The sequence below is a fragment of the Monodelphis domestica genome, chromosome 1, assembly GCF_027887165.1.
Source record: "Monodelphis domestica isolate mMonDom1 chromosome 1, mMonDom1.pri, whole genome shotgun sequence".
NCBI classification, from domain to species: domain Eukaryota; kingdom Metazoa; phylum Chordata; class Mammalia; order Didelphimorphia; family Didelphidae; genus Monodelphis; species Monodelphis domestica.
In genome coordinates this window covers 283237413-283258228 of record NC_077227.1, presented here as the reverse complement: position 1 = coordinate 283258228, position 20816 = coordinate 283237413, and the positions used below count along the sequence as shown (strand labels likewise).

The window sequence follows — 20816 nt, the reverse complement described above, 5'->3', positions numbered from 1 at the left end:
TGTCCTCTCCTTTCCTTTGGCTCCAACAGCCCAGCCAAGCCCAGTTCTTCTCCCTCAAAACTCCTGAGCATTTCCCTGCTGTAAAGGGTGAATTCCAAATGATAAAATATCCAAGTCAGCTGCCAAAGTTTATGGTGATTTAATTGATATAGTAGAGAACATTTTAAGGAGGAGGAGGAAAGAAGGGGCTAATACCGGGCAGGAAGATAAGAGATCTAGAAAGTAAGGGTTTGAGTGTGAAGGAGGAAAGAATCAGCTTGACTTCCAAAGAGGCTTAGCTAAGATGCCCCAACCTGAAATCAGCTCCAGGGAAAACTCACCATCCAACACTCCAAGATGTTGGAATGCTTAGCATGCTGCCAGCCAGAGTTGTCTCTCCAGGGAAAGAGAAAGAGGCAGAAAATGATGTGCCTTATATGGACGTTTTTACATCACTTTTCTGCGTCTCATCTGTACCAATGAGGACTTAGCTTGACTTAGGACAGCCCAGAGGTCTGTCCTTTTTTTGCATATGTCTGTTGAAGGCCATCTCCTCAGATAATTAAATCTTGAGTTTGATGTAGACCTTTCAAAATCTTATTAAACTGAGTAGGGTGGAGAATGTGGGTTTTCCAAGACCTGATTCTGTTATTCCAAGCATCTCTATTGTTATTGATCAGGAAGTAGCTAAATCAGATCTTCTAAAGGAATAGTCTGATTAGGGTGGAATAGTTTTAAAATTCACACTGTGGCTCCAACAGCCTTGTTAATAAGTCAGGACTGTGCTGCCACCTGCTCAATTGTTTGTTTTTCAGTGGGAACATTTACACTTCAGATATTCAGGGCTTAATTTATTAGTGTTATTTTTGGTTGTCTAGATTTAAGAAAGTGATAGAGAAAATATTAATAATGTAGATTGAACTTAAAAAGTGTGCCATATATACATCCCCTCAATTGTTAAACATTTTCCAACATACTCATGCTTGTAAACTTCTGCTGCTCTGTGTGATTTACCCTCTCCCTTTGTGACAGATAAAAGAGTGGTTGCCTTAAACTGACCACGAAAATATGGTTTCAAGACTTTGAATTGCCAAAACTGTAAAGATAATTTTTAGTGTCTTGATTTTAAAATTAAAGTGGTCTCCATGGGAAAATTCCCAAATATTAAATACACCCAAGTCAGCTGGGTTTTTATGGAGATTTTAATTAATACAAATAAAGGAATTAATGAAAGGGAGAGAGTAAGAGGAAATAATGAGAAAAGGGCTAGGCCAGCCTAGGCTTAAGCCTTAAGAGAGAGATCAGTCAATCTTTTATCTACTCACCACAAGATCCTTCCAAGCAAGACTCTAGTGTTCAGAGAGACCCTCCAGTTTAGCTCAGGAAGCTCCACTTCAGTTTCCAAGGCTGAATCCCCTTTCAGCCACCAAGACAGAGACCAGCCTTCAATTCAACTCCATAGTTGAATTAAATTCAGAGGTCTTTCTGACCTCCTTTTAAAAAGAATTTTCTCCTATGTCACCTCCCCTAAGTTTTCACATCTACCAGTCACAGTAGACGTTTTCACAGGACTGACCATTCTTAATTCACACCTGAGTAGACTAAAACTTTTGAGTAATTCACACCTGAGTAGACTAAAACTTCATACCTCTTTTGTTAAGCTTGTCCCTTGCAAGTTTGCAAGTTGCCTGACCTTTTAGTGATTAATTTGACTTTCATAGGTACTTAGCACCCTTTTGTATTGGATCTAAAAATAGACCTAGCTTAAGGGCTTTTGCCTCACTATAAGTATGAGTTAAGAACTTTTTCATTGTTCAGTAAGGAGTTTACAACTTTATCTTCCCCTAAAGTATGCCTAAGTATGGGTGGAGTAATGTTAGAGTTCTCACATTCCTGATCAAGTACCTTCATTGTTTAAAATGGGGAATGATCTTAACCAAATGTTCTAAGGTAGAGTCTGAGAATTTTTAAGATTCATAAATCAGAAATTTTAAGATTCACACCATGTCAATTATAGTGATTCTTAAATTATTATGGTATTTTGTTGGCAGGAAGCATCACTAACATATTCATAACAATTGACATTTGTCAGGAGTGTTCATATTTTAATAGGAAATGATGTTTTCAACCTTCTGAGAAGGTATGCCTTATCACAACACTGTGCGATGAATAAGGCTAGCTCTGGTTAGGTAACTCTGGAGTGCTCAGTTTGGTTCCATTCTGAAACCTGTTCAGGCATTCCATAAATAGCTTTAGAATGACTAACTGGATAAATATTTCTCTGTTCAGGTTCTGGGCTATGCTAAGGGTATGGCAAACCCCTAGAGCACTTAGGTCTTCAGTCTGCACTTGAACTTATTTTTAAAAACCCTTACCTTTTGTCTTAGAATCTTTACTGAGTATTGTTTCCAAAGATGAAGTGGTATGGGCTAGGAAAATTAGGGTTAAGTGGCTTTCCAGGTTCACACAGCTAGAAAATGTTTGAAGTTACATTTGAACCCAGGATCTCCTGTTTCTAGGCCTGGCTCTCCATCTACTGAGTTATTAACTCCCCCCTGCACATGAACTTGTTGATAGTGGGTTACAGTGTTGAAAGCACCCTAGTAAGAGAACCTGGAATTGAAAATGCCACCTCTGCTATTTGTTTCCTTTGTGATGTTGGATAAATCATTTACCTTTTTTTGGGGCCTCAGTGTTCTTATCTGTAAAATGAGGGTTTGAGACTAAATGATTTCAAGGTTCTTTCCACCTCAATGATTCTCAAGAGAAAGAACTTTGGTAGTAGAAACACAGAAGAAAGACATATGATTTATTACTTTTTTATATGAGTATATGATTGGGGGTTTTGATTTTAAAAGATCACTCTAAAACAAATATGAATAACATGGAAATGGATTTTGAACAATTGGAGGGAAGAGGGGAGGGAGAGAAAATTAATCACATAACCATGGAAAAATATTCTAAATAACTTAAAAAATATATATTAAAAAAAAGAAAAGAAAAAAATCCTATGATTCTATGTTTTGCTAATTTGTCTCCCATTTTTATTGTAAATAACTTGTAAACACAACCTGTATTTTCTTTTTCTATGCTATCATCCTGAATCCTACCCCAGTGTCTAATATAGTATCTTGTGTGGAGTAGACAGGGGAAAGGGTCAGAGTTTTAGAACTGCAAGGAACCATAAAGATCACCTAGTCTAATGAATCATACAAAAAACAAATATTTATTAAGTGTCTATTAAGTACCAGAGGCAGCTAGAAGGTTCAGTGCACTGGGCCTAGATTCAGGAAGGACTAAATTAAAATCTGGCCTCATACACTCACTAGTTGTGTGACCCTATGTAAGTCACTTAATCTCTTTTCCTTAATCCACTGGAGAAGGAAATAGTAAACCACTCTAATATCTTTGCCAAGAAAATTCCCTAGAGCAGTGATGGTGAACCTTTTAGAGGGGTAGATGATGTGAGAAATGTCCTCAGGCATACGGGGAAAGGGAGAGGGTAGCAGCTTTCTAGTTATGAACTCTGGCAAACTCTGTGCTGGGGCAAGAGTACACATGCCCACGGAGAAGGCTCTGAGTGCCCCCTTTGGTATATATGGCATAGATTTGCCACCTTGGCCTTAGAGGGTTACAAAGAGTCAGATACAACTGAACAACAAGTACCAGACCATATACTAGTATGAAATAAAATCCAACTACATTAATTTTACCAGGGAGGAAACTGAGCCCCAGAGAGTTTTGTAGCTTGCCTTAAAGTTGAACAAGTGTCCTTCAAGGGTTAGGTTTTAAACCAGGTCTTCCAATCCAAATCCGTTGTTCTTTCTCTTGTGCACACTGGAGTTGGGAAGTAGAAGTGGTCAAGACAATCAGGATAGATACACCAAATGGGGTGTATTGCCAAGAACCTCTTGGTTCTCTTTAAAAGTAAAATTGATTCACATTAGATTTGATGGTCAAAATATATGAACAAAGAGTTCTCAAATAAAAAAACAAACCAAATGCACACTACTAACAGTAGTGGTATTATTAGATCAAAAGTTATGCATTACCCTTTAGGCATAATTCCAAATTGCCTGCCAGAATGGTTGGATCAGTTCACAGCTCCACCAGCAATGCATTAGTGTCTCAATTTTGCCACATCCTCTCAGAAATTTAACACTTGCCTTTACTGTCATATTTGCCAGTCTGATGGATATAACTCAGAGATGTTAAATTTAATTTTCATTTCTCTAATCAAGAGTGATTTAGAACATTTTTTATTTGATTATTGATAGCTTTAATTTCTTCATCTGAAAACTGCTTATTTATATCCTTTGATCCCTTATAATTTGGGGAATGGCTTGTATTCTTATAATTTTGATTTAGTTCTTTATATATTTGAAAAATGAGACCTCCATAAGAAAAAATTTGTTACAAAATTTTTTTCCCAGTTGTTTCCCAATGTCAATTTTTTTTCAATGTATTGATCAGTTTTGCTTGTTCCCCCCCTCCCACTCTTCGTCCTTAAAAATAAAAAAGGGAAGGTTATTTAGGAGAGACATGGAGGGAAGGGCAAAGGGGGAAATTAAATGTTGTTAAAACAAAAGATATCAATAAAAATTTCATTTTCAAAAGACATCATTAAGGCTGACATGTTCTGGAGTCATGTTAGGGACTCTCTTAATTTTTCTTTTTCCAGTTTGCTTTTTCACCTGATAGATAATTTTCTGAAAAAGAAGTGAATAATATCTGTTACCTGAGCACAAGCTTAATTTTGGCTAGACTCTAGCCAACTTTCCACAGGTTTTCCTACTAGCCAAGCACCAGTCTATTCTGCTTCAATCTGGATGCACTATCTCCTTCGCTAACACTAGATGTCACTAGATCTCTGTGTTACCTGGCTTTCAGCCTCCTAGTCACTACTCCTAGTCACACTACCAGCGTTACTCAATTCCTGGTTTATGAGGGGTGTTAAACCTGGAGAACCTCCAAAAAAGGTATAGCGTCTAGGCCTAAATCCAAAATATAGTGGAAGAAGCAAAAGCTGAAAGGCAATTTTTACTTATCATGTGGAAAAAAGTATCTTTTGTTCTAGAAGGAAATAGCATCTCCCCAAGCCTCTCTTTCTGTCTTGGCTTCTACCCTCACTAGATGCTATCAACCCTGTATGTCAACCTATTGGAAGGTCTCAGGGATTTGTCTTTATATCTGTGCCATTTTCATTTATCAGTGATTCTGGCGAAAGTATGTTGGCCAAATTTGCAGATGACAAAAAGCTCAGAGAGATAACTAACATAATAATAATAATAATAGCTATTATTTACATAGCACCTCAAGGTTCATAAACATTTTTATAAATATCTGATTTTATTTTTTACAACAAACTTGGGAAGTAAGTGTATTATTATCTCTGTTTTACACTGAAGAAAGTGAAGCAAGCAGGGGTTAAATAACCTGCCCAGGGTCACACAACTACTAAGTTTTGGAGACTGGATTTGGATTCAAGTTTTCCCAGTTTTAGGTCTATTTCCCTATCTGTAGCACTACCCAGCTATCAACATGGTAGATGAGAGAGTCAGGACATAAAAGGATCTCTTATATGAAGAAACTAAAAGTAAATATAAAATTCTATCATTGGTTTAAAGTTTTTTTGTGTAAAAAATTGGTTTTTAAAAAACTGCTCCTTGGGGTTTGGATTCTATAAGATTACTCATTTACAAAAATGAACAATATAGAAATATATTTTGTATGATAATACATGATAATACATGTTTAACCCGGATTGGTAAAAAAAAATTAATATAAGGAAATAGAAATAAATTTTTATATTTAATATTAATAATAAATTATAATTTATTTATTAATTTAATTAATTAAAATATTTAATATAAAACTGTCCTAGCAAAGGATGAAAGGAATGATGCACTGCCTTAGATCCTCTTCCATCAAAAAAAGATCTGGTAGTTTTAGTGGAATAAAGGCCTATTATGAGTCAACAGTATGGCATGGCAGCCCAAAAAGCTAATAAGATCTTGAGCTGAATTAATAAAGGTGAAATAAACTTGGTGTGGGCTAGGTATGCACTGTGCAAGTGAACCTGAGGCACTGGGTTAGCAGAGTAGTTCCCACCCAGCTTGTGTCCTGTTTTCTGTTAGACATTCACTTTGGAGCTTGAGGATCTGGGTCCTATCTCTGATACAAGGTCAACAATAGGACCTTGGATGAATTTCTTAACTTCTCTCATTTTCAGTGTCATTATCTGAATAAATGGGGCAGGGGGGACAAGTGAGAAAGTCATGGAGAAGCTTGGTCCTGGAAAAAAAAGAAGAGATGCACTCTCTCCTTTCTTTGCAAAGGTGGGCAATTTTAAGGATGGAATATTACATATACTGCCAGACTCAACTGATTCGCTATTTTTTCCCCCCTGCTTCTTTTTATATTTTTTCTTTGTTACTAGGGATAACTCTTTTGGAAAGATAGAGGAAAGGGATAAAATTAGAAATGAGATTCATAGAAAAACAAAAAAATCCATTTTACAACAAAGTGAGATCTGGCTAAAAGGATTATATTAATGAGTTACAATTAACATGTTGAGACTGGATCTTAACACCAACCTAATGCCTACTTACTGAGGTCAGTCTCCTTATAAATTCACATATAAAAACTATAGGGATAGAAAAGTAAGGAATTTAGGACTATTCCTGGAAAAAATTGGCCAGTAAAACAGGATGACTTTTCTGCCCTTATGGCCAAATACTTTGACATATGCTAGAAACTGAAAGTGAAAAACAACTCATTCAATTTCCCATAGTTGTGAGGCTGTGAGTATTAAGCCACTCCAAGAAGGTGTGGTTTATCAAGACAGTAACCAAAAGCTTTGCTCAAACAGCTGCCAGACGTGCCTGTGGGCATCAGCGAGAGGCTCATGAAGATCTGTTTGCCTGTCAGCAAAGACCGGTATGCCACAATCATCAGCACATATGCCCCAACACTGACCAGCACAGAGGAGACCATCGAGCAGTTCTACTCTGACCTGAGTACCATCTTGCACTCAGTGCCCACAAATGACAAGCTGTTACTACTGGGAGACTTCAACGCCCGCATTGGCCAGGACCATGAAAGATGGAAAGGAGTGCTCGGCAAACACGGCGTGGGCAAAATGAACAACAACGGCCTACTGCTACTCAGTAAATGCTCAGAGTTTGAATTCAGCATCACAAACACTGTGTTCAGAATGGCGAACAAATATAAAACAACATGGATGCACCCAAGATCAAAACAGTGGCATCTCATTGACTACATCATTGTACGCCAGCAAGACATCCAGGATGTAAAGATCACCAGAGCCGTGAGAGTAGCTGAATGCTGGACAGACCACCAATTGGTTAGAGCGACTCTTCAAATGCGCATTGCACCTCACCATCCAAAACACGCTCAGACAGTTCGCGCATTTTACAACTTGAGTTGTCTTAGAGATCCATCTTATTTGCAAACATTTCAGTCCTGCCTGGTTGGAGGAGAACAACACTGCTATTGAAGAACAAAGCCTTTAGGGAGTGGCAAAATAAGCCAAACTCTGCTCCTAAAAAGGACAGATTCAAGTCTCTCCAAGCCACGCGCAGCGTGAGATCAGGAAGATGCAAGACCGATGGTGGGAAAAAAGGCAGAAGAAATCCAGCGGTTTGCTGATATGAAAAACTACAAACAATTTTTCAGTGCCCTCAAGACTGTCTATGGGCCATCAAAACCCACCATCACTCCCTTGCTATCCTCTGATGGTGACACTCTCATAAAAGATAAAAAAGGCATCAGCAACAGGTGGAAAGAACACTTCAGTCAGCTTCTCACCCAACCCTCTTCAGTCGACCAAAGTGCCCTTGACCAGATCCCCCAAAACCGCTCCATTGAACAACTTGATGTCCTCCCTTCAATAGAGGAAGTCCAAAAAGCCATTAAACAAATGAGTGCAGGCAAGGCACCCGGTAAAGATGGGATCCCAACAGAGGTGTACAAGGCCTTGAATGGAAAGGCGCTCCAGGCATTCCACATAGTACTGACCAGCACATGGGAAGAGGAAGACATGCCCCCAGAACTCAGAGATGCCTCCATCGTAGCCCTATACAAGAACAAAGGCTCACGAGCAGCCTGTGACAACTACAGAGGCATCTCACTACTCTCCACTGCCGGAAAGATCCTTGCCTGTGTTATACTCAACAGACTCCTGCCATCTGTTTCAGAGCAGAACCTGCCTGAATCACAATGTGGCTTCCGACCAGATCGCAGCACTATCGACATGGTCTTCACGGTGAGGCAAATGCAGGAAAAATGCCTTGAGCAGAACCTGAGTCTCTATATTGTCTTCATAGACCTGACAAAGGCGTTCGACATAGTGAACAGGGACGCATTGCGGGTGATCCTCAGCAAGCTCAGTTGTCCAGCAAAATTTGTCAAACTGATCCAGCTCTTTCATGTCGACATGACAGGGGAAGTCCTATCTGGTGGAGAGACTTCTGATCGCTTCAACATCTCCAATGACGTGAAACAAGCTGTGTCCTCGCTCCGGTAGTATTCAACCTATTTTTCACCCAAGTATTACGACATGCTGTGATGGATCTAGACCTGGGCGTCTGCATCAAATACCGACTGGATGGCTCACTATTTGACCTTCGCCGCCTGACTGCAAAAACAAAGACAACAGAGAGACTCATCCTGGAAGCTCTCTTTGCAGATGACTGTGCTCTCATGGCCCACCAAGAAAATCATCTCCAAACCATTGTGGACAGGTTCTCCACTGCAACAAAACTGTTTGGCCTGACTATCAGCCTCAGCAAAACAGAGGTGCTGTTCCAACCTGCACCAGGGAGGCCAACTAACCAGCTGTGCATTACAATCAATAGCACGCAGCTTTCTAACGTCAACACTTTCAAGTACCTGGGCAGCACCATCGCCAACGACGTGTCCCTAGACCACGAGATTAATGCCAGGATCCAAAAGGCCAGCCAGGCACTTGGGTGGCTGCACTGCAAAGTCCTCCAACACAGAGGTGTAAGCACTGCGATGAAGCTCAAAGTGTATAACGCAGTGGTCCTCAGCTCGCTCCTGTATGGTTGTGAAACATGGACACTGTACCGAAAGCACATGAAACAGCTGGAGCAATTCCACCAGTGCTCCCTCCGGTCAATCATGAGGATCCGATGGCAGGACCGAATCACCAATCAGGAAGTCCTCGACAGAGCCAACTCCACCAGCATCGAAGTAATGGTTCTCAAAACCCAGCTACGATGGTCTGGACACGTCATCCGCATGGACCCACAGCGAATACCAAGACAGGTATTCTATGGTGAACTGTCAGCTGGACTAAGAAAACAAGGCCGACCAAAGAAAAGATTCAAGGATCAGCTAAAGTCCAACTTGAGGTGGGCTGGTATTACACCAAAGCAACTAGAACTCGCTGCCTCTGACAGAAGCAGCTGGCGAACCCACATTAACCATGCTGCCACCACCTTTGAAGATGAGTGACGTCGACATCTTGCTGCTGCATGTGAACGCCGACACCAGGCTACACCCACACCTCTCGTAACAACTGGCGTTCCATGCCCCACGTGCCACAAACTTTGCGCCTCAGCCTTTGGACTCCAAAGCCACATGAGGGTACACTGTAGATGAAACTGCACAAAGACAATAGTCATTCTTGATCACTGAGAGACTACTACTAACTAACCAAAAGCTAGAAAGGACTTCAGAAGACACTAGTCCAACTTGTACTTGACCAATAATTCCCTCTTAAAAAATCCCCAACAAGTGTTTATTCAACTTCCATTTGAAAACCTCTAATGAAAGGGAACCCACCATCTTCAAAGGCAATAAATATATTCCACTTTAGGGGAAGCTCTAATTATTAAGGGATTTTTCCTATCACCAAGCCTATATTTCTCTTTCTGTAATTAACATTCATTGCTCTTAGTCTGTCCTCTGAGGCCAACCATAACTAAGTCTTATCCCTCAATTTATAGAGAACTTAGTCAAATTTATAAGAATAGAAGCCATTCCCCAATTGACAAATGGTCAAAGGACATGAACAAGCAATTTTCAGATGAAAAAATCTAAGTCATCAATAATCATATGAAAAAATGTTCTAAATTACTCTTGATTAGAGAAATGCAAATTAAAATAATGCTGAGGTACTACCTCATACCTATCAGATTGGCCAATATGGCACTTGAAATGTCCACTCAACAAAGGGAAAATTCTCTACACAATATTTTTCCTTTGTCGTGGACTGCCTTCTTAGATACAAGAATTATATTCCTTATTTCCTTTCAAGATCATTTCCACTTAGTCATCCCTGCAACAGAAGTTAGAGATGGACCATCATACTAAAGAAGCAGCTGGGTGGTGCAGCAGAACTGGGCTTGGAGTCAAGAAGACCTGAATTCAAATCCAGACTCAGGTACTTATCAGCCGTATGACCCTGGGCAAGGCACTTAACCTATTTGTCTCAGTTTCCTCCTCTGTAGAATGAGCCTGGAGAAGGAAATTATAAACTACTCTAATATCTTTTAAAAGAAAACCCTAAATGGCATCGCAAAGAGCTGGACCCAACTGAAACAATTCCACAATAACAACGAGCATCCTATAAACCCAAGATCCAGAAGCAAAAATGTCTTAAGCAACTACCCTCAAAGATCCAGTCAAAGCTTTTTCTGTGTCTATTGAGATAACCATGTGATTTTTGTTGGTTTGTTTGTTGATATGGTCAATTATGTGGATGGTTTTCCTAATATTGAAACATCCTTGCATTCCCTTGTGATGACTTGCTGTAGTCTTTTTGCTAGTATTCTATTTAAGATTTTTGCATCTATGTTCATTGAGGAGACTGGTCTATAATTTTCTTTCTCTGTTTTTGACCTTCCTGGCTTTGGAATCAGTACCATATTTGTGTCATAAAAGGAATTTGATAGAACCCCCTCTTTGCTTATTATGTCAAATAGTTTGTATAGTATTGGGATTAGCTGTTCTTTGAATGTTTGATAGAATTCACTTGTGGATCTATCAGGCCCTGGGGATTTTTTCTTAGGGAGTTCTTTGATGGCTTGTTCAATTTCTTTTTTTTAAACCCTTACCTTCCATCTTGGAGTCAATACTGTATTGGCTCCAAGGCAAAAGAGTGGTAAGGGCTAGGCAATGGGGGTCAAGTGACTTGCCCAGGGTCACACAGCTGGGAAGTGTCTGAGGCCACATTTGAACCTAGGACCTCCCATCTCTAGGCCTGGCTCTCAATCCACTGAGCTACCCAGCTGCCCCCACAATTTCTTTTTCTGATATGGGATTATTTAAGAATTCTATTTCTTCTTCTATTAATCTAGGCAATTTATATTTTTGTAAATATTCATCCATATCACCTAGATTGCCATATTTGTTGCCATTTAATTGGGAAAAATAGTTTTTAATGATTACCTTAATTTCCTCTTCATTGGAGGTGAGGTCTCCCTTTTTATCTATGATACTATTAATTTGGTTTTCTTCTTTCCTTTCTTTTTATTAGATTGAACAGTACTTTGTCTGTTTTGTTTGTTTTTTTCAAAATACCAGCTTCTAGTCTTATTTATTAGTTCAATAGTTCTTTCACTTTTATTAATTTCTCTCTTAATTTTTAGAATCTCTAATTTAGTTTTCATCTGGGGATTTTTAATTTGTTCGCTTTCAGGTTTTTTGATTTGTATGTCCAATTCATTGATCTCTGCCACCCCTAATTTGCTAATATATGAACTCAAGGATATAAATTTCCTCTTGAGTACTGCTTTGGCTGCATCCCATAGATTTTGAAAGGATGTCTCATCATTGTCATTTTCTTTAATGAAACCATTAATTGTTTCTGTGATTTGTTCTTTAGCTAACCAATTTTGGAGAATCATATTATTTAATTTCCAATTAATTTTTGACTTGGTTCTCCATGTACCCTTACTGATTATTTTTTTATTGCATTATGATATGAAAAGGTTGCATTTATTATTTCTGTTTTTCTGCATTTGTTTGCCATGTTTTTTTGCCCTAGTACATGGTCAGTCTTTGTGAATGTACCATGTGCTGCTGAAAAGAAGTTGTATTCCTTTTGGTCCCTATTTATTTTTCTCCATATATCTATTAATTCTAATTTTTCCAAGATTTCATTCACATTTCCTACCTCTTTCTTATTTATTTTTTTTATTTGATTTATCTAAATTTAATAGTGGTAAGTTCAGGTCTCCCACTAGTATAGTTTTACTATCTGTTTCCTCCTTCAACTCCACTAGTTCCTCCTTTAGAAATTTGGATGCTCTACCACTTGGTGCATACATGTTGATTACTGATATTTCCTCATCGTCTATACTGCCATCAGATCTATTTTTACTTTGGCTTTGTCAGATATCATGATTGTGACTCCTGCTTTCTTTTTCTCAGTTGATGCTCAATAGCCTTTTACCTTTACCCGGTGTGTGTCTACCTGCCTCATGTGTGTTTCTTGTAGACAACATATGGTAGGATTTTGGTTTCTAATCTCTTCTCCTATTTCTTTTCATTTTATGGGTGAGTTCATCCCATTCACATTCAAAGTTATGATTACTACTTGTGTATTCCCCAGTATTTTGATATCCTCTCCTAGTTCTGTCCTTTCTTCTTTTGCTATATCCTTTTAAACCAATGGTTTGCTTTTAATCAGTCTCCCTAATCCCCACCCTCAATATGCTTCCACTTCTTCCCCCTCCCCTTTTGTTCCCTTCTTCTTATTTTTTTAGGGTCTGTTAAGTTCCCTCCCCCCTCTCTTTCCCTCCCTTTTTGTTTAAGAACATCAGGGCATTTTTCTTGGATAATTTCTTGTAGTATGATGTCAAGATTTCTGTTTATTTTGGGGTTTTCATGTAGACCCATTATTCTCAAATTGTCTCTTCATGATCTGTTTTCCTGATCTATCATCTTGTCAGTGAGATATTTTATGTTTTCTTCTATTTTGTCAGTCTTTTGACTTTGCTTTATTAATTCTTGCTATTTTGCAAGATCATTGTCTTCCAGTTGCCTAATTCTGGTCTTTAAAGACTGATTTTCCTTTTCAGTTTGGTCTATCCTGCTTTTTGTGGCTTCCAGCTGTTTCTCCAATTGGGAGTTCTTGTCTTTTAAACTATTATTTTCTCTTTGAACTATTTCCCACTTTTCTTGCCAGAAGGCTTCCATCTTTTTGATAAGCTCCTATTTAAATTCTTCAAGAGCTTGTGGAAATTTTCCACTTTTTTGGGAAGGTTTTGGTGCATTTATTTGTATTTCCTCTTCTATTTCCTCTGTGGTTTTTCCTCTGTAAAAATTATCCAGGGTTAACCCTTTCTTGTTTTTCTTGGTTTTGGGAAGTTGTTCCTGGGCACTGTTTGTCATCACTATGGTGATTTTTCCTTCCCTTTCCAGTCAGAAATCTGAGTAAGATGGGCAGGCTCTCTGTATATTGAGCTAAGGAGCAAGGATTTTGCCTGAGGCCAGCTCTCGAATCTCTGCAGCTTCTACTGTTTGCTGCCCTTCTGTGTGCTATCTCCATGCAAGCACCCACGGTCTGAACTCTTCAGCCTGCTGGGGTTTCAGGTCTAGCTGCTCTCATGAGTAGGTCTTTTGTGGTCTTAGTCAGCTGCCTAGGACCCAGAGGTGCCCCTTGCTCACTCACTGATTCTAGCGCACACTGGCTTTGACTCTGGTTCCATAGGTGGGGTGGGGGAGGGTAGATCAGTTTGCATTTTGGTGGAAGCTTTTTTACACCCTTATAGTGTGGAAGTACCCAAATCCCATGTACCTTCAATGCTGCACCCTACTGTAGAATCCCTTCGTTCATATGAATTTGTTTTTTTTGGTCTTTTGAGGTAGTCTATATCAGTAGGTGCTGAGGAGAGGAAGAGTCCTGCATCTAGACTGCCACCATGTTTACCCGGAAGTCCTCCCTCAAAGCTCTAGTAAACCCTTGCTATGGGCATCAGGGTTATGATCAGTTATGTCTAAGAATTATGGCACCTGGCACAAAGTGCCTGAGAAGGAGGACATGGATTATGGTCCATAATATCACTTCCCAAGCCAGTGTTCATCCCAGGACTTTCAAGTAGCTATACTAGTAATGAATGTTGCATACTGAGGCATATTCTCTATTCTCAAGTAACCCTGACTCTGTCCCTGAAGGACCAAGAAGCCTTGTGTGTCCATTCTCCCTAGATGGAATGTGCTGTGAAGGCTTTGAGGTGCTCTCTTTTCCTAGGTAAAACCAGGTTTAATGAAGTAATACCTCCTCCTTGGAGAATTGAAATCTGACTCTTCTAGTGAAATTGGACTAGACAAAAAAAAAAGAAAAAAATAAAATGGCTTGTTCAGTCTTTGAGCTCACTGAGAGACGTGCTATCCCTCTGCCCAAGGCTGTACCTATTCTAGATAAGGATCATCTTTCCAGTGGATCCTGACCCTGGGGATTTCTCTCTCTCTCTCTCTCTCTCTCTCTCTCTCTCTCTCTCTCTCTCTCTCTCTCTCTCTCTCTCTCTCTCTCTCTCTCTCTCTCTCTCTCTCTCTCTCTCCCTCCCTCCTCCTCCTCTTCCTCTTCCTCTCTCTCTCTCTCTCTCTCTCTCTCTCTCTCTCCCCCTCTTTTTCCCTCTCCCCCTTCCACCTTAGAGGAATAATAAGGGCTAGGCAATTAGGGTTAATTTACTTGCCCAGAGGCACACAGCTAGATAGTATTTGAGGCAAGACTTGAACCTAGGTCTTCTCAAATCCAGGTCTGGCACTCATCCACTGAACCACGTTAATGTTCTTGAGTAAGTATAAAGGACTTGGGAGTTTCTTTTTCTTCCCTTAGAAAGAGGAGAAAGTATGTCCAAAAGATGTAAGTACTCTGGATCAAAGTGCTAATCATCCTATCCTAATTACAGCTCTGGTTGTGATTAGGCATTCTTAGATATATAGCAGAATTATATTCCTTTGTATATTCAAACTTAACCATGCCACTCAGTTCCAGCTACCACATATAACAGGTTAAGTGTTAACTGGTGTCTGGTGCTTTCCTTATTTAGTCAATATAGGCATATTGTCAGTAAGACCTGGTTTTTATACTACCTAACACGTAGCCTCCCAACATATCATACTTAATGGTAAAGGTCAGTCAGTCAACAAACATTTATTAAGCATCTATGTGCCAGGCACTATGATAAGACAAAGAAGGCAAAAACAGCCCCTGCCCTCAGAGGGCTCACATTCTAATGGAGGATATAAAAAGCAAATAACTATGTTCACATAAGACATATAGAAAATGGATCAAAGGTCATATGAGAGAAGGCAAGGCATGAACAACTGGGGGGCCTGGGAAATGCCTCCTGGTAGAAGTAGGATTTGAGCTGAGTATTGAAAGAAACCTAGAAAACAAAGTGAAGGTGAGGAGGGAGAGTATTTCACACATGGAGAATAGTCAGTGCAAAGACATGGAGGGAAAAGTTATATTCAAAGAACAGCAAGTAAGCCAGTGTAGTTTGATTGCAGAGAGCATGAAGGGGAATGAATTATAAGAAGACCTGAAAGGCAGGAAGGGGCCAGGTTTTGAAGAGCAATAAATGCCACAGGGAACCTTGCATTTGATGCTGGAAGTAATAGGAAGATGCTGGGTTTTCCTGATTAGAGGGATGACGAGATCAGACCTGTATTTTAGGGAAATTACTTTGGCAGCAAAATGGAAGATGGTGTGCAGTGGCTGAATGAGTGGGGAGAAGGTAAAATACAAGAGAGATCTTGTGAAGGTAGAAACAAGTCCTGTCAGTAGAATGAGGAGTTCAAGATGATGCCAAAGTGGTGATCTTGGGTGACAGAGAATGTCAGAAAAGGGAAGTATTTTAGGGGAAAGATGATTCTGTTTTGGACATATTGATTTTGGAATGCCTATAGGAATATAGTTTAAGATATTCAAAAGGCAATTGGTGATGTGGGACTAGAGGTCAGGAGAGGGACTAGAAACCAGACATACATCTGAGAATCATCTACATAGTAGATGGTAGTCAAACCCAAGGAACTGATGAAATTCCCAAATGATACAGTATAGAGAGATAAAAGAAGGCCTATGACAGAGCTTTAAGGAACCCCTCAGTTTAGTGGGAATGACATGGAAGAAAATCTAGCAAAATAAACTGAGTAGGAGGAGGAGAACCAGGAGGAGAGGTTGATTGAATATATCAAAGGCTGAAGAGAGACAAAAAAAAAAAAGCCATTATATTGGCAGTCAGTTCATCAATAGTTTCGAGAGAGCAGTTTCAATTGAAGTGATGAGATTGGAAGCTACCTACTGCCTAGCTCTGCTATCTTGGAACCAGAAGGTTGAGTTTCCCAAACCATTTTGCTTTCGACATTTCCATGTTGTGCAGCTTCCCCTTCTGGAGGCACTGTAGTGTCATGGTAATACTGAATACATGTTATGCTGAAGCTACACAAGCATCCAGGGCAGGGTGGGGGTTGGCACAGATATGGGGGAATTAAGTCTCTGTCTTTTTCTTGCCCAGGAAATAATAAGACTCAAAGAGATGAAGTGACTCATTGAATGCCATACAGCTATTTAGGGGCAGAACCAGGAATAGACACCAGGTCTCTGGATTCCATCTACTACTGTTCTTTTTTCACTAACCCCTTTCTATTTGAGGTATGGAACAACCATAGGTCTAAAATAGGAAAGCAATCCTTTTCAAGAGTGGTGATAAGGAGAGATCCTTGGAAAGTCAACCTAGAGAACCTTCCATATGGCCTAGAGAACAGCTAACTTGGATGCTAGATGGCAGAGTTGCTGCTAAGCAGGTGTTTGCCTGGAATTTATTGCTTTGCCCCTTAACATCTTCTTTTTGGCACTACCCACTTGAGGGTGATCTTCAAGGCCTCATCCCCCAGAGTTTCACTCCAGTGGGCGGGCATAATAGAAATTTCTTCCCCCATCCCTCTTTTCTCCTCACATTGAAACCTATAATGGATAAAAATTAGCCTTGAGGGAGAAAACTGGTTATAGGGGCATATTTCCTGTTTGGCCTGGCTTACTTGATTCCAAACTTTAACTGGAACCAAATACTAGAGAATTTACATGCCTCTTCAATACAGCTTAGTTTTGCCCTATCATCCCTCGATGAGCTTTTCAAGGAATTTGGGCCCACCCAGACAAGCTCTGTAAGACTGACAAGAACAGACAAGAATATTGAACATTAGAGCAGGTGTTTCCCCATCAGGGGATGAATTCTTGCCTGGGGATACTAAATGGAATTTAGAGTGGAGAGCAAAAGAGGAAGAGGTGTGTGTGTTGGGGCAGGGGGTTAAAGGAGGATGTAAAGAGGAGGGGGATGTAAGGAAAGAAAAAAGATAGGAAAAATGGATAGTAGGAAAAGGACAGTGGAAAAGGCAAGGGACTGACACAAATTAAACTAAAATCAGTCATAGGAAAGAAAGGATTGTGACAAAAGACTTGTAAGCAGTAAGATTCTGTCCTGTTTTTACCCTTTTCTTTCTTGTCCTCTTCCCCCCCCCCCACTGTTTAACATCCTTTTTAGTCTTCACTAGTGCATAGTTTTAGCAGTCGATCAAGCTTGAATCAATAAATAATTAAGTAATATACATTAGCACTTGTGCTAAGAACTAGGGATAGGAAAAGGGGCAAAAGACTCTTAAGGAGCTTACATGCATACAAATAAAAACAAAACAAGCTGTATACAGGATAAACAGGAAATAATTAAAAGCAAGGAGAGCTCTAGAATTAATAGGGGTTGGGGAAGGCTTCCTGTAGAGCATGGTTCCCCGAACTTTTTAAAACAGGGGGCCAGTTCATTGTCCCTCAGACCATTGGAGGGCCAGACTATAAAACCTAACCCTAACCCTAACCAGGCAGCAGTATACACAGTGCAGAATCCTCTTCCCCAGATCATCACTCACCATGCTGATGTCTTCCATTGTGCAACCACATAATCCTTTGCGCAGTGCCTTGTTCTAAAGTGCCACACAAAGGATTATGTCAATGGAAGTAGTACTGTACGTGAGCAAAGCCATGCTTTGCGGCACCACCACATACAGTGCTCCTCTCACTGACCACCAATGAAAGAGGTGCCCCTTCTGGAAGTGAGGTGGGGGCTGGATACATGGCCTCAGGGATTTTAGTTGAGCCTGAAAGAAACCAGGGAGTCAGAGCACAGGAGGGAGAGTGTTCCAGGAATGGGGGATAGCCAGAGAGAATGCCTAGAGATGAGTTATGAAGCATCTTGTTCATGAACAACCAAGAAGCCAGTGTCCACTTAATTGAAGAGTACATATTTGGGAGTAAGGTGTAAGAAGTCTGGAAACATAGGAGGGAGCTAGGTTATAAAGACCTTTGGATGCCAAACAGAACATTTTGTATTTGCTCCTGGAGGACAATAGGGAGCCATTAAAGTTTTTTTGAGAAGGAGAAATGAACATGATCTGTTTAGGAAAATCACTTTAGTGACTGAATGGAGGATTGATTGGTTTGGGGAGAGACTTGAGGCAGGTGACCCACCAGCAGGCTATTGTAGTAATCAAGGTGTGAGGTGATGAGGACCAGGACTAGAGTGGTGTCAGTGTCAGAGGAGAGAAGGGGTTACAATATATGTTGCAAAGATGAAATCAGCAGGCTTGGGAAAAAGTCTTTTCCCCAAAAATAGGGTCATTTTATTGTCTAGAAGAAAGTAAAAAAAAATTTATGGCTACATGGTAGGAGTTACTATTCCTTAGCTCTTTGATTACTGAGATAGTCCTGGAGAAGGGCCTTTACCTCTTCTTGCCAGCTGAGTTTGGTGGTCTTAATCTGAAAGCAGTTTTTCTTCCAAGCTCCTTTGTTTTGTAGAAATTCAGCCTCCCTGGGTCCCAATATATCCACTGCCTCAACTGGCCTGGCAAGTAAGAAGAGCCCAGCATCTTTCTCATGCCCCACAGTTAAGAAGAGAAGAGTGTCCTCTATCCCAATTTCAATGACAATGATATGAACATAAATTCAAGCACCTTCATAGTACAATCATTCCTGACAGATCCATGTCTGGGCTACCCCTAAGACTGTGGACTGTGAGAATGGCCCAGTCCCTGAGTAGATTCAGGTTATCCTGGAGCAACTTGGCTGAGTTCTGCAATTTCTGAACAGCTTTTGCATATTCCTCAACTCTGCGCTTGAGTAACGAATCAGAGCATTTTCTGCTCTAACTTCTCTCCATTTACTTTAACATCCAGTTTCCTGTGAGAAACACAAGGTTGGTCTTGTTCTTTTTTCCCTTACTCTGTACCTAGGACCTTAATGATCTATAGATCACTTTGGTTTCTCTCTGGGTTCCACAGCACATATTGGAGTTGAAACTCTTATGGTGATGACATGGTACATGATGTTAAGGGTAAATTTAGGGTTGAGTCTGAATATAAATTTAGTTGGTTGCTAAGGATTTAATTTCTAAATCCCAATGAAGCACTCAAGTCAGAATGGAATTTTATGGTAGTTTATTTACAATAGGAGGAAGAAATTAAGAATGAGAGAGAAAAAAGAATTTAAAACTGCTCCAGCTCAGGCTGAGACAGGCAGGAGTTCAAAGGCCTTGGCCAAGGGGGTCTCCCCAGAAAGCCAAGGGAAAGGGGAGTCAATCTTATCACTCACCATGTTATCATCTCAAGGAAGCCATCTGAAGGGCTCCTCCAGGCTCAAGTTCCAGGGTCAACTGGCACTCAGCTCCCCCACAGGAAGTGACACAAAATACAAAGGCAGTTCTCTACATCACTTCCCACGACTCACATGTGCCAATGGTGGCTCAAGCTTGGCTTAGGACATCCCAGGGGACAGTCAGTTGTTTCTGATTTGTCACTTGATAGCACATGCCAGTGTGGCGTGGGTATATACATTCCTGGGTGCTAGACTACGCAAAATGGAGAAAATCTAAAATTCACAATGACCATCTTGCAAACCCCAGCCCCTTTTACTTTCTCCATCTCAGGATGATCCAGGCTCGTTTCCCTCACAATCCCAGGTAGCCAATTGTGGATCTTCTAATTGATGCTCTTCTCAAGTAGCAACTATCTATTCTGGGAGGCTATCATGGCACTATCTAGTCTATTGTGTTCCAAAGATGTCCTCATTCCCAGTGTTTTCAACCCAAACAGGTGATGAGTCACAACTGTGATGAGATGTTGTCTTGAATGCTGCTGCATATGGTCAAACCTCCCATCCTAGTTCTGTAAGTAAGCTAGTCCCTACCTCCTAAGTCTGAACTTAAATGTGGCTCCCTGGTGCCAGGGGAGTAAGAAAGAAATGTTTGGCTTCAGATCCCTAGTGGGTCACTCTGGGCACTGAGAAGTTATCAATGGAAACTCTATCATCAGGCTGGCCCCCCACCCCCTGGGAAGAGCAGCATATCTTCTAGTACCATGTGTCTTAGCTTCTCCTTGCTCTTGATTTGATTTATCTAAATTTGATAGTGGTGGGTTCAAATCTCACAGTAATATGGTTTTACTATCTATTTCCTCCTTCAATTCTCCTAGTTTCTCCATTAGAAATTTGGGTGCTATACTATTTGGTGCATATATGTTGATTAGTGATATTTCTTCATTATCTAAAGTCCCTTTTAACAAATATATTTACCTTCCCTATCTCTTTTAATCAGGTCTATTTTTGCTTTGGCTTTGTCAGAGATCATGATTGCAACTCCTGCCTTCTTTCTATCAGTTGAGGCCCAGAAGGTCTTACTCCATCCTTTAATTCTGACCTTGTGAGTGTCTACCCGCCTCATGTGTGTTTCTTGAAGACAACATATGGTAGGGTTTTGCATTCTAATCCATTCTCTATTCATCTATGTTTTATG

The 20816-nt window shown here is 40.2% G+C and overlaps 1 pseudogene; it reads right to left on the bottom strand.

The window, feature by feature from the left end:
• Window positions 1-18703: 18703 nt before the first annotated feature.
• On the bottom strand, window positions 18704-19947 carry LOC100619609 (alanyl-tRNA editing protein Aarsd1-like; annotated as a pseudogene).
• Window positions 19948-20816: the final 869 nt, after the last annotated feature.